The sequence below is a fragment of the Microtus oregoni genome, unplaced genomic scaffold (genome assembly GCF_018167655.1).
Source record: "Microtus oregoni isolate MIOR12 unplaced genomic scaffold, Mior012 000102F_ref0000329, whole genome shotgun sequence".
Lineage (NCBI taxonomy): Eukaryota > Metazoa > Chordata > Mammalia > Rodentia > Cricetidae > Microtus > Microtus oregoni.
In genome coordinates, this window is record NW_024544716.1 from 3,294,352 (window position 1) to 3,307,241 (window position 12,890).

Genomic DNA, 12,890 nt, shown 5'->3' on the forward strand with positions numbered 1-12,890 from the left:
ATGAGACATTACCACAGAGCCTATAGACATCAAGAGAAAACTGGAGAAATATGTTAATAAATTGTCAACTCTTTGGAAAAGGAAACATTCTTTGAATCATCTAATTATTCAAGTACATCCAAAATACAAAAATACTATAACCAGTCTTATATTTAATACAGAAATTAAACTTGCCATTAAAATCTTTCCACGGAGAAGGATTTGTGACAAGGTGGCATTGCTGGTAAATTTTATCAAATCTGTAGAATAAGTAATTTCAATTTTGAACAACCTTTTTTTATTTTTATTTTATTTTTTTTAAACAGGTACTTGCTGTGCGTAGGCTATCCTAAAACTAACTAACTACACACACACACACACACACACACACACAATCTTATATATATGTTAATATGTAAGACTAAATATATGTATAAGATATATTAGAATGAAATTTCAATTTCCTTTATAAAGTAATTTGTTGGATTGTTTGGTATAGATTTGAATCAATAAATCAATTTGAACATCTTGAAGGTATTGAGAATCTTAGCACATGGTGGTATAAAACCTGTAGTTTCACTATTTCATGATAACCAAAGCAGGAGGATCAAACGCTTTAAAAATACAAAAGTAGCTCTTGGGTCACATCAAAAAGGTGTTTGGTATTATTTATTGTTGTTGTTTTGTTTCCCAATAAATGGAGACTATTACAGAGACCCAAAACACAGAGAACAAGAGATCTTGGAGTGCCCTACAGCTAAGGTTCAGGGAACACTATGGAAGATGGGTTGACCAGTTTCTAAACAGGACACCCACTGCAGGATAGTGTCTTCTAAACATGAAAGGGATGTTACACACATGAAGTCTTGACAATATAGCTGCCTAAACAAGACTTGCATGGTGACAACATGACAAAGTCTCACCTGCAGATGAAGAGTTATAGGCACTCAGTGGCTACTAGAGAGGGATAATCCATTTTCTCCAGGAACAAGGCCTCCCAATAGGCCAGTTCTAAACTGAACTCAGTGTGTGTGTGTGTGTGTGTGTGTGTGTGTGTGTGTGTGTGGCTGTGTAAAGGGATAACTAAAGAAGAGGAGGTCATAAATTTGAGATGTCATGGAGGAGCCCTCAGAAGAGGAGAGGGCTAGTATGGAGAGAAGAGGGGTGGGAACTATATAAACACAGCACTCATGTATGAAATCCTAAAAAAATTTAAGTTTTCAAGATGTATTATGAGTAATGATAAAAAAGAGTTATTACAGTCATTGTTTATGTATTAAATGTCCCCTGCTGACATGTATTTGAACACTTGGCCCCAGGGAGTGATACCTGGAGAGGCTGTGGAACCTCAGAGCTGCATGGCCTGGACAATGGAAGGAAGTCTCTAGTGGGAAGTATATTCCAGCCATATTCCCTTGCCATGCCTTTCCTGCCATGGTGGACCACATTCTCTAAAGCCATAATCTGAAGTGAACCTTCTCCCTCTGAAGTTGCTTCTCTCAAGCATTTTGTCACAGCAGTGCAAAAATAACATGGTGGCTTTTATATAAAGATGAAAAGATCATTGGAACAGATTAAAGAGTCTGGAAATCAATTCACATCTACTAAGTCAGTAGATGTTTGATAAAAGCTTTAAAGTGACAGTCTTATCAAATAATTGTCTTCAAGCACAAAGTTCTGGATTATTTCTATGTCCATACAGAAAATATAAAACTCTGAAAAATATTTTGTTCCTATCTACTTCCCACCACAGAAAATATTTCAGAGTAAACTGCAGTCTTGGACCCAGAAAAAAAAAAAAAGAGAGGGCATGACCTAAGGCAAGAAAAAAGTCCCCCAAGCAAAACTAAAACTTTACATATAAAGGAAAACTAAAAAGTTGAAGTCTATCAAAAATAAAATCTTGTACTCATCAAAAGAGAAAAATTAAGGATAGTAGAGAGATAACTGAGTAGTAAAGAACACTAGCTGATCTTCCAGAGGACCCAGGTTCGATTCCCAGCACCCACATGATGGCTCACAACATCCTGTAACTCCAGTTCAGGGGATCTGACACCCTCTTCTGAATGCTGCAGAAACTGTATTCACACATACATACACACATACATACATGAAAAAAATTAATACATGCAGAACATATAAATATTTTAAAAGAAATTGTAATAAATTAGCATGATGACTAAAGATGAAGAATGGATCAAAGATTTGTATTTAGAAAATATCAAGTCCTCAAAAGACAAACAGCACAATATAATTGAACAAAACATGCAACTACATAAGAAAGCTAGAGGAATGGTCTTCACACACACAAAAAAGTACTCAACATCAGTAACCACCAGGGACATTGTAAGATACCCAAGGCACCTCTTCAAGCCTTAAGAGAGCCATGGTGGAGAGAGCTGAGGTTCTCAAAAAGCTGGCGCTGGTGGCATGTGGGGAAATGCCCAGGCCCTCAGAAGCCAGTCCGCGCTCACTCTCCAATACCTAGAGAAATTCAGCACAGAAGATGCCCCCACACAGCATGAGGAACAACACTAACTGTACAAAGAGGAGCCATGTGAACTTCCCGCCAGCAGCACAATGCACAGAAGAAGCCATTCTCATCCTCACCCGGAGGTTTTGCTATACCGTGATAAGCCTTACTGCCATCAAACACTGGCAGAGGCAGCTAGTAGGGAGGAATCTTAAAAGTACTGTTCTCACCAAAAGGGAAGAGACAGACAAAGAAAAGGATGCTTGGTGTGTGGTTCCATCCACACAAATTTCTAAACAAAAACATTTTTAAAAATGTGTGTGACCCAGAATGAAAATGGTTGCCTCGAGGGAGAGAGAGCAAGAACTTGCTGAGAAGGGCCCTGGGAAGTTTTCTGGGGACCACGTGTGTCCTGTGTCTTCCTGGGTCACCTGGTGTATGTTTCAAAGCCAATCTAACTGCATGAGGAGTGTCTACCCACCCGTCTGTTAATTATGAATTGCTAACACATTTAAGCTCTTAGCTGATTATTTTCTCTCTTGCTGATGGCCTCCTGTTTCCTAATTGTGTGCTCCAAAATGATGCCAATGACTCTGACCATACAAGATTGTTTTGCCATTGCCAGGAGAATAAAATGGTAAAACTCCAGGCTGATAGTCTTTGACGTTTTACTATTCCTCATCCTCAAGAAGATGAGGCAGGAGGGTCAAGAGCCCATGCCTAGTCTGGGCTACATAGTGAGACTGTACGTCAAAGCAAATAACATGAATTCAATTTTCTTTTTCCCCAGTAGCATTCTCTTATACCTGCAACATTGCATTGTGGGGAAAAAAAAACAGATAAGCAAGTCAGATGGACTCGCATCCAAATTCATAGCTCAGTATAGGTCCCAGATGAATGGATGCGCCAGCTCTCATAAAAGCAGACAGATAAAACACATCCTTCTGAGTGGTTTGAATGCCTATCTAGTTTGGAAGCTTATTAATATTTTATTAAATTCTGATGTGGTTGGTCCTTGCTCTAAGTGCTAGCTGGTTCATACACTTAAAACAGCAAAAGCTGACTGAAAGAGGAGATTCACTTTGCCCTGCAGAAGACCATACCTCCACACATAAAGCTCGAGGAGACATCAAAGCCTGGGCCGAGCCATAGCCATATGAAAGGGTTACCCAGCACAGATAGCTCATTACCAATATCTCCTCATACAGGAAGTTAATTTTATTTCTTAATGGAGTTTGAGGGGGGTAGAATTTGGTTGAACAATAAAACAGATTTCTGGATCCTAATTATGTTTTCCTTTTGAGAATAAGGGAAGGAATTCTTGCTGAAATTCTCATATGAAGAAATGGCACTTGCTGTGTTTTTCAGAAGACCAGAATTCAGTTCTTAGTTCCCATGTTATGTGACTCGCAGCTGCCTGATCTCCACTTCCAGGTGACCTGACACTCTCTTTTGGCCTCTACAGGCACTCTAAGTATGCACAAACACACTCACAAACACACACTCACACACACACACTCACACACACTCACACACACACACACACACTCACACACACACTCACTCACACACACACACTCACACACACACACACACAGAGATCAATAAAAATAAAATAAATCTAGGAAATAAAAGCAGAACATCATCAAAACTTTTTATTTTGTTTCTTCCCGTTTAAAACTTCAGATACTGTATTGGAGTTAAGAGCACATGCACTTTTCTCAGAGGGCCTGAGTTTGGTTCCCAGCACCCATTCTTGGAGGACTCAAAACCAACTGTAACTCTAACTCCAGAAGATCTGGCTCATCTGACAGCCACAGGCACCTGCATGACTGTGCATCCAGCCCAGACCCCCATACACATACACATAAAACAGTTATTTCATTCCAAAAAAGAATTCAGACATTGATTGCTCCAGGGTTTACATTGTGTGTGCTGGGTATTCTGTCATAGTTTTGGAAGACAAACTGAGATGCAAGTTCACAACCAATGCCTGTCTCTTGAGAATCTATTAGCCATCAACCCTTGCTCCTTTGAAATAAACCGGGCTGTGAGTTCTTAAGACTTTTACAAGAGCTTTCTATTGGAAAAGGACAGGTATGGTTCTAACTTTCTCTAACCTCGGTCCTCTCAGATTCAACTCTCTATCTGGCCAAGTTAGGGAGTGCAGCACTCACACACAGTGCCACAGGGCCGGGAAGGGGAATGGTGACTGCTTGTCTCCCCCGCCACTTGATATTTAGCAATTCAGTCCCTCTTGCTCTCCACATGGCCTTGCCTGGAAATCTTTGGTCTGGTTTAACAGTGATTAGGATCACTTTGTCCGAATGATCCCCAAATGTAAATGGGCCCTGGGGACGCACACAGCAGCCTACCACCATCAAACTCTCCAATGTCCCGCCTCTCCTCATATCCTTCTTTCTCCTGCTACGATCATGAGCAACTCTCCTCCAACCCCAAGAGCTATGAGGACCAAGGGCAGTGTGTGTCTCAGGATAGTTAGCATGGGGGATGTCGGTTGATCTTAGCGGTCCTGGTACTTTAGTCAGCCAGGGACGTGTTTCCACACTATCACAAGACTGCCCTGAAGTCAGGTTGGCCTCTAATTCAGATTCCCCAAGACCTACCCCACCCACTGCACCTAGACTGCCAGGAATGTTTGTCTCTTTCACACTTCCCCCACCTTCCCGGTGGCTTCCCCACAGTGTCCCTCCAGCCTGGAGACCCTGCTCCCACAGACCCCTCCCGCAACTACCTCGCTGCCGAATTCAGCGCTGGCTTCTCCTCCCCAGGCATGGAACAATTTCTCTCTGAGACAGGCAAAGAACATAATGAATGAACAAGACCTTAAGGGGGGAAAAAGGGAGAGTAAACCATATTTTTCTTTCTTTCCAGATAAAATAATAGACTGGTGTGTCTGAATCTCCTGTGACAGAGCTAATGTCCAGGAGCCAAAGAGAAGAAAGAGCAGCTTCCTCTCGCTAATGTGAACACCATCACCAGCCCCTTTGTGGGCCAGAGGGCCCCCGAAACCCCTCTGGAGTGGTGAGACCAAGGCAAGACCTATACCTAGGCAGTGTTGAGAGAGAATTCTTTCCTTTGCTTCATTTTATCTGTATTCCTTAAGTACAGCCAGGAAAAAATCTGTAAAAATTAACCTAAAGCTTAATGGTTTATGTAAGAATGCCTTAATAAAAATATGTTGGCAAGGGTATTGAACTGCACAATTAAACCCCTCCCATTCCACGCTTGCCCGTCTAATTTCTGCCGAAAGCTTATTCAGCAAACTAAAATGCCAATGTTCCCTTTCAATTTCCACGTCTCTGAACCACTAACTCACGAATAAGAAAGGACTTATTTGTATGATTAGCTGCCTGTTGAAAGAAGTTTTAAATACTGGAACCCTGAGATGCTTCAAGATCCTTAAACTACCGAAAGGGTGCTTTTGATTCCCACCCCCCATCCACAAGCTGTGTTTGATTTACATCAATTAGGTCGTCCCTATAAGGTATCATATCACAGGAAGGCTAATAACCCAGAAATAACCTCATTAAATGAGACAGCAGATCGGTCTACACAGAATGAACTCTAAGCAGAAAAATTAGTGACCTGGAAAGAAGCAGGGAGAGTTAATGGTGGTACCAACGGGGGAAGACACATTCCTGCTAGCCAGGGGAAGGAGGGCCCGCCGGCAATAAAGTAAAAAGACAATGAGAGCAGAGGCAGGCGCTTTTCTCGTGTTTCAAACTTGCAACATGCAATTATTTTCCCTAGGTCCAAACCAGACTCTGGGTGCATGTCTGTAATCTCCGTACACCTGAATACAAAAAGTGACCCCAACAGAGGCCCCTTCCTCTACCAGATGTCCTACCCACATCTCACAGTCATGTTAGGAAGCTGTGAATCTCTCCATCCTCGGGGATCTTTCTCAGATGTGAGGTCTTAGACCACCACCTACCTAGACTAAGCATAAGCAAAATCCTTTTCCTTGCGGCCATGAGGATGCTGTGCCTGAGCTCGGCACACGCCACCAGGGAGAGTTCTCTCTTTCTGCCACTCCATGTTGACCCTGGGTATCCCCCTGCTTCAGTGCCCGCCCTGTGGGTAGATTGGAGACACAAGTTCTGTTTTCCTGAAGGGTTGCAAACATATATGTGATTCGATTTAAAAAGCAAACAGCTACCAGAATTTAAAAAGAGCCAGATGTTCACATCAGGCAGAAGCCTTTTGGAAGTGCTGAAGCCAGTAAGAGGAGATCCTGGCTCCCAAGTGCTGGTCCCTGAGAGTCTGACCCTAGGGGCCTTCATTCACATGGCTCCTAGTTCCTGCCTCAGTAAGAGGGATGAAAACTATAAGCATTGTTAGTTTGAGGAAACACTAATGCGGCGGGGGTGGGAGGCTGTAGCTGTGTGCTTGAGACTCTCCCAGACCACCATCACAGGAATTTCCCACCGGCTATTTCTGAATAGGTAAAGCCGCCACCCTAAAATTGCCTGTGTTAGCTTTCTGCTGCTGTGACGAGATGTCTGGGGAGAAAACACAAAGGAAGGCTGACTTCAGCTCACTAATTCAGAGGTCTCTGCCCATGGCTGACTCACTCTGCTGCTTTTTAGAATGAAGTAAGAAAAGCCATAGTGGTGGGCATGGCAGAGCATATGGCAGAGTGAAGATGCTCCCCTCGCGGTGGTCAGAAAGTAGAGAGAAGAAGAGGGGTGATGATCTCAGTATCTCAGAAGGGACACCCAGCGACCTGCTTACTCCACAAAGCTCACAGCACTGTCAACTGGGTTGGTGGGCTGGCTGGATTAAATGTGTGTTTATGGGACACTTCTGGAGATGACCGATTGTGGGACAACGGGTGGAATAGTCTACCTGCAACATGGGTAGCACCATCCAATGGGCTGGAAGATCAGATAGAAGGATGGAGAAGGTGTATGTGCCTATGTACATGAACTTGGTGTTATTGTTGTACTGAGTAGGTGTATGCTGTCATCTGTTGTCACTGGACCAACCTTCTTTAGCCTTTCATCATGAGATCAACACCAGTAACTCCCCAGGGAGCGTTCAGCCCTGAATTGACATTGCTGAGGACCCCACTGGCTGTGCTGGGTAGACTGCCTCTCCAGAATGCAGACAGTCAATGTCAGACCCAGGCCCTGTGGTATAACCAAATTGCCTTTCAGAACATATACTATATACATGCATGCATGTGTGCATGTGTGTGTATGTGTGTCTATGTATGTATGTCTCTGTGTGTCTGTGTATTGTTAGTGTCCTAGAGAAGTCCCACAAAAGACCACCATCCACGTATGCAATCACCAAGAGCATTTATAACCAGCATGCTGGGGCTGTCCAAGTCATACAAGGACAAAATGGTGACTACCCCAAAGGAGCTTGTGGGCTCCTTTCAATCATAGCCAAGGGGATGTCCTAAGGCAGTTTGGTCATTTTATCTACAATTGACTTAAGCAAGTGGCAGTCATATTAGTACGTTCTAATTGGCTAGGGCTACAGTTTTCCAGTTTCCTACAGGCCTGGATTAGTCCCAGGCTTTGTCCTTATTTGGTTATTACCTTGAGCTTATTGATTGTGGAGGCTAGTCTAGTACCTGCTGACTGTGGAGGCTGGCTCAGGCCTGGCCCCGCCTACTACTGTATGTATCAGGCCTCCTCCTTGTTGATGGTGGTGCTGGAGATTGACTGTCTTCTGCTCATGGCTCTTCCTCAGAAACTGCTTGCTCAGTCTCAGGAAACTGAAATTGAGGCTCAACCTCTGAGAGATGACTGAGCAACGGTCCTCTCATATATATGTGGTCTATGTCATATATATGTGCATGTATATATACACACATAGGTTGCAAGTAAGACTTCCTACAGCACACATATATAATGAACAATGTATTATAGTGACATTTTAACAATATATCACATATCATTTTATGTATTTTATATTAAGTATACATTCTATTGGTTATGTTCCTCCAGAGAACCCTGACTGATACAGCAGTTAGTATATGAAACTTCGGGAAACATTTGAGTTCTAAACCAACTCTCCGGACCTGAGGTTTTGAGATGTCCCCAAGAAGCAAGAAATGCAGAAGGGCCAGCTCTTGCTCAGTCTAAGGGTTGAACTAGAAAGGGCCCCCTGCAGTGTTGTGAAACATATACTTAGTATCCACCTGTTTCTCCAGCCTAGATCTTTGCAGTCTCCAAAGTGAGAATCCTCTTAGAGGGTTTACCTTGGATGGCAGCCCCGGGTAGCTTCCGGGCAGGGTGAGGCAGTTCATCAGTAACAGCAGTACCATCCCCAATCCTTCCCAGCAGGAGGGAGAGACTGACAGTTACCTTCTCCTTCCACAGGTAACAATTTAGTCACTGGTGCCTAATTTGTGACTCGATTCCCAGGTGTAGGAGTTGAGGGTCACACATTCACACAAAGACAATGTGTAGTGTGATTTGAATCTGAAGCGGGCTCATGCTTTGATTGCTTGGTCCACATGGTTCTTATGAGGGCTATGGAGTCTTTAGGGGTGGGGCTGGACTGGTGGAAGTGGGTGACTATATCAGGTCTTAGAAGCTGACTATCCCTAGTCCTAGCCAGTGCTCTCTTTCCTGGTCCACCGCTCAGTGAAACCACATGCTACTCTGTCCCTGTGCCTTCCTCACCAGGATGGACTGAAATCTGCCTGAAACCATAAGCCTAAACAAGCCTTTCCTCTTGCCCTTCCCATGTCCTTCGGCTCCTCGTAGTCATTACAATAAGCTGATAAGCACCTTTCCCTGAGTTCTGCAAGCTACACCGATAAATTAATCACATTCAAGGAGGCGATCATGGGAGCCACAACTCACAGCTAATTACTCAGAAGCACAGGCTCCACTTAGGGCTTGCATGGAGTGAGGGCAGGGGGCGGTCTCGAGAACTGATGCTCTCATCAGAAATTAATGGAAATGGAGGACACTTGGCTTCTGTCCCCTGCAGAATCAACTGTTTACTTGGTGTAAATAGAGAGCCCCTCACAGGTGTGGCCACAGAAGTCCTCTGTGTTGCTTGTTGAGTGGGAGTAGAGGAGAAACTGAGTTGGTTTTCTCGTCAGAGCAGATAGAAGAAACGCTGGGATCTTGGTTCCCCCAGGAAGTGGGATGAGGTCTCAGCCCTCAATTGTATCAACTGAGGCCACCTCTAACAGTCTGAGACCTTAAGACCTATCTTTTGCCCCATCAGTAAATCTGTGCCTTGATTTTTCCCATCTCAAATAACTTCACAGAAGTTGTTCAAAGAGGTAGAAATCTATTCAGTAGCAAAAGATGGGCAGAGAGTGGGGAATCAGGGTCGCAGACAAAGACCCCAGCTTTGGTAAAAATGAGGTAGCATGCATCCTTAAGTCAGGAGAGTCCAGTGGAGCCAGGAGTGGAAGGGAGGTTTGCTAGTTTTGTAAGAAGGCACCCCTATGTTTCCAAGAATTCTCTTTCCCCTTCCTGTTTGATCACATTTGCCCAGTAACAAAGATGATGTCATTGTTTGCTTCCCATTGCTGAAAGAAACTTTCAAAAGTAGTCCATCAGGTAGAAACTCAAGGTAAGAACCCGGAGGCAGGAACTGAAGCACACACCATGGAGGAGCACTACTTCCTGGCTTTTGCTCCTCTTGGCTCACTCAGCCTGTTTTCTTTTCTGTTGTTGGTATTGTTGCTGTTTGGTTTTAGTTTGGGTTTTGGCTTATGTGTTTTCCAAGACAGGCTTTCTCTGAGTAGCCTTGGCTGTCCTGGAACTCTCACTGTAGACCAGGCTGGCCTCGAACTTAGAGATCTGCCTGTTATTGCCTCTTGAGTGTTGGGATTAAAGGTGTGCAACAATACCTGTAAATGGAGGCTGCTCTTTCATTCCTGACCACCCAGACCCAAATAATCACACAGAAACTATACTAATTGCAACACTGTTTGACCAATGGCTCAGGCATATTTCTAGCTAACTCTTACATCTTAAATTAACCTATTTCTATTAATCTGTGTATTGCCATGAGGCTGTGACCTACCAGTAAGGTTCCAGCATCCTTCTCCTTCAGCAACTACATGGTGTTGCCTTGACTCTGCCTACTTTCTCTCTACATCTCTGTTCAGATTTCCTGCCTGGCTTTGCTCTGCTAAGCCATTGGCCAAAACAGCTTTATTCATTAGCCAATAAAAGCAAAACATATACAGAAGGACATCCCTCATCAACTACAACTCAACCTGTTTTCTTATACATCCCAAGACCACTTGCTCAGGGGTAGCACCGCCCACCATGGGCTGAGCCCTCCCACATCTGTCATTAATCAAGAACATGCCCCCACAGGTTTTCCCACAGGCCAATGTGATAAAGGCATTTTCACAACTGAAGTTCCCCATTCCCAAATGACTTTAGCTGTGTCAAGTGGATAAAAAACTCAGGCAGTGAGGATAGGGTAAACTTTCAGGGCGCCACTGGGAGGGAAATTTACTTCAGGGATGGATTATAGTGAGATGGCAATAGACGTGAATGCAACCAAAGGCAAGATGGCAACCAGGGCAGCTTCAACAGCCTGACTCTGCTAGTAGATCTAGGGTCTTGATTACCCAGAAACTTAATATCGTGACTGGTGGTTTGAATAGGAATGGCCCTCATAGGTTCATATAGCTGAATGTTTGGTCCCTGGTTGTGGACTGTTTAGGAAGGCTTAAGAGGTGTGGCCTTGTATATCACAAGGTGTGGAGGTATGTCACTGGCATTGGGTTCAGAAGTTTCAAAAGCCTCCACCAGGCCCACCACCTGTCTCCCTCTGTCCACAACTTATGCCTCCGATGTGAGCTCTCGGCTATTGCTCTAGTACCATACCTGTCTGCCCATAGCTCCCCCTTGATTGTCATGGACTCACCGTCTGACACTGTAAGCAAGCTCCTGATTAAACACTTTCTTTTATAAGTTGCCTTGGTCGTGGTGTCTCCTCTCAGCAATAGAGCAGTGATGAAGGCCATGATGTAAACCAGACATCCTTAGGATGCAAGCTGATCACGCATGAGTATTAGGCTTGGCGTCAGGAAATAAAGGAGAAGACTGGGCTGGGAAGATGCAGAAAAAGAAGAGACTTTCTTGGCATGTCAAGGTGACAGTCCCTCTTCTGAACCCCCCCTACTCCAGACGTGGGCTTGCCAGTTAAGACTGGCCATGGGTCGAGGCCTAAGGAGAGAAAGAGAAAGCACAAAGGCAGGTGACTCTGAGGTAGGCCAGGTCACTTGCTCCTTCCTGCCCCAGTCTTCTTGCCTTTCTGTCCTCACACATCTGATGAGCAGGTGGCAATGGGTCTTGGTGCTCCCACTCTGAGCCTTGATTCGTCTTCCTCTCCCTCATGGTCTCTGATGTGACCTGTGTGATGATCTCGCCACTGAGCCAAGTCCATCCCTGCCCTTCCCAAGTCTCCCATCTCACCCAGACCCCTTTGGTTTGTCCCTAAAATGTCTCACACAGTATCAACTGTTATAACATCTGATCTCCGGGTGAAGAAGCTATGCTGGACTGGAGATGCTCTGGTCTATGAAAGGCAGAGGTGTGTCTTTGGGTACTGGCCATTGAGGATGTCCTGAGTTTCTGTTTTCCCGATCTGCTAAGATATGAATGAGCCATGCTGCAGACTCCTGTTTTCACAGACCCAGCCACCATAGCACCAGATATTTGGAAGCCTAAACAAGCCTTAAGTTGCTTATGCTGTGTATTTTGTCATGGGAACAAGAAAATAAGTCAACAAACCTTCTATCCAAATTGGTACAACTGGAACTGCCAGCTCCCCTAATGCCCCAAAGTCCCTCCTAAAGGCTTCAGCCAAGGGTGCGCTCAACCATTCCCAGTACCGCCTTCTTGGCTAACTCTAGACTCGAGGACCCTCTCTTTTAATTTCATTTGTTCCTTAACTCTTCTGGGAAGGCAATTTATGTACAGGTTGCTTTTCTGGGACTTGGGCCATGACCCCAACTCATTAATGGAGGATTGGTAAAAGCCCAGAGGAGTGGTTACATAAGGCAGTTGTTTCCACTGCTACCAACTTTTTGTTTGGCGGGGGGGATTAGAAAAGGGATTTTCATGTGCAATGACCCAGAATTACTAATTAACTCAAAAATCATTCTGAATCCAAGACAGTCTACCGCATTCTGCTGTCCATCAGCCTCGTGTCTCATCGGGAGGCCACGTGCTCCCTCTCCAAAGATGCTGGCAGCTTTCTGGGGATGGACAGTTGTTGTCTCCCACACCCCACCTGGCTGCAGTGCAGAGGTGGGAAGATGATGCACAGCTAAGGGAAACTGAGGCACAGTTGTCAGGAAACCAAGCTCTTCCCAGCACCACGGGGGCCCATGTTGCCTTTGTCCGTGGCATCCTTAAGGCAGAGAACAACTGTAAAGTTCCCCCACTCCACTCTGTGCTGGCTGCCGGGG